Raw genomic sequence first — 1972 nt, forward strand, 5'->3', positions numbered from 1 at the left:
CTCAAATTTTCATGAGCCATAATAACAGAAATTTAACACACCCAGTAAGTATAAAGGTTGCTTATTTTATAAAACTTGAGTGAAATCAAGACAAAAATTATTACCATAACAACGCTCTAAGAACCTCAACATGTCAGATCAGAATGAGTACCTATTATACCAATCCCTTGAACTTTTAGTTTCATAGTAACCCCGAGTAGTTTATACGAGAAGTCAACACCATCTTAATAGCAAACTACGTGGAGAGCCGATGAATATAAGTGAATGATTCCCAAAGTAACATAAAAAAATATATATACATATCAGGAAATGCACTAATTAAGTTAGGTGATCCTTACCAGATCATTTAATCTAAAGGTTGCAGATCATACAAAAGCATAATATGAGAGATCCATTATGAGTTGGTTCAGCAGGTATCTGGTAGGGCGGACTACGGTCCGATCCCCCGCAATTTGCAATGGACTGAATAACGAAGTTATCCGACTTATGTACCAGAACTTCTAGCAAAAAAAAGGGATCAGAATCACTAACCGGTTACTCCACTATGTGCGCGAAAAGATAAAGGGCTTAATGTGATTTCGCTAGAATGAAAACGGGTGAAATAAGAGTAAAGGAACTAGGACAGCTATAATGGCATTACTTGAACTGGTTTTCATAAGGTGAGGTTATCTGAGGTTGTGACGGTGGTTGTTGATGTCAAGATTAAACTCAAGTTACTTCTAAACAAGGTTTACATGCAACCTAGTACGAATTGATGTGTGTTTTGAAATTTCATCTTGCTAAAATTTTTAAAACAAGTTCTATACTGTATTTTGCTTGAGGACAAGCAAAGATCTAAGTATGTGGGAGTTTGATAACATGAAATTATATCACATTTTAGGACTTAATTCAATTAAATTATATTATTATTTACTTTAATTTATTTCATTTTATCAGATATTACGCGGTATTTCCTTTCTATTTATCTCAGGTAGTCTATTTGAAGCAAAAGTAAAAAAAGGAAGAAAAGGAGGTGCAAAAAGAAGTTTTTGGAAACAAATAGCAAAAGCCAAGCCCAGCCCAAAGAAGGCACAGGCGTTGTGCCTGTGACGAGCGTCACAGAGGCTGTGACGAGCGTCACAGAGGCTGTGACGAGCGTCATGCTGTATACACTTGTGTGACGAGCGTCACACATGGTGTGACGGACGTCACACCATTCCCCTACATTTTTGCCTTCAGAGACGTTGAGTCTTATTTGCACGCTGAATCCTATTTCCACGCCTATCCCTTCGTTACGTGAAGACTCCTTGACGCGGACTACTTCTGAAGACCGTTACGGAAAGTACCAATATAAATACCAGCTTTGCAAACCCTTCCATGGTTCCACGCTTCCAGACTTTTTCCAGTTTTCGCTTTTTCGCATTTTTCTTTTTCCAGCAGCTTAAGCATATTCCTTATAGTACTTCTTTTATAATTTTTATATTGTTTCTTTTGCAATTCTATTTTCTTTTCTAGCACTTAATTAATTTTTCGCACAATAGTTCCTACACCGGAAACTATTGTGTACCTTTTACCGGATCTAACCTTACGTTAGAATCTAGTTTTTTATTCCTTCGCTTTATTTTTCTGCCTGATTGAAGAACTCAAGAACAAATCCAACCAGTCTGTGGTGGAGTGTTCAAGACTGCTATTTAATTATTCAGGTTCTTTATTTATTTGTTGAATTTATATATGCTTGTTTTTATTATTAATTTATACTGCTTGCCTGCGATGAATCTGTTTATGCATGCTGATTATTTGGATCTGTTGAGTATGTCTGGCTAATTTATTTAGGTATCAGTATGTAAAGTAAGCGGAATGAAGAAATCAAAACTAAGTTGGTTTAGTTAAGTTTAAAATTAAAATCACTCATTTTACGGTCTCAATTTATAGGTTTAATAACAAAGTTTTTGTACGAAAGTAAAAGATATAAAGAAGTTAAAATCAATAGAGC

The sequence above is a fragment of the Lathyrus oleraceus genome, chromosome 2 (assembly GCF_024323335.1).
Source record: "Lathyrus oleraceus cultivar Zhongwan6 chromosome 2, CAAS_Psat_ZW6_1.0, whole genome shotgun sequence".
Taxonomy (NCBI): domain Eukaryota; kingdom Viridiplantae; phylum Streptophyta; class Magnoliopsida; order Fabales; family Fabaceae; genus Lathyrus; species Lathyrus oleraceus.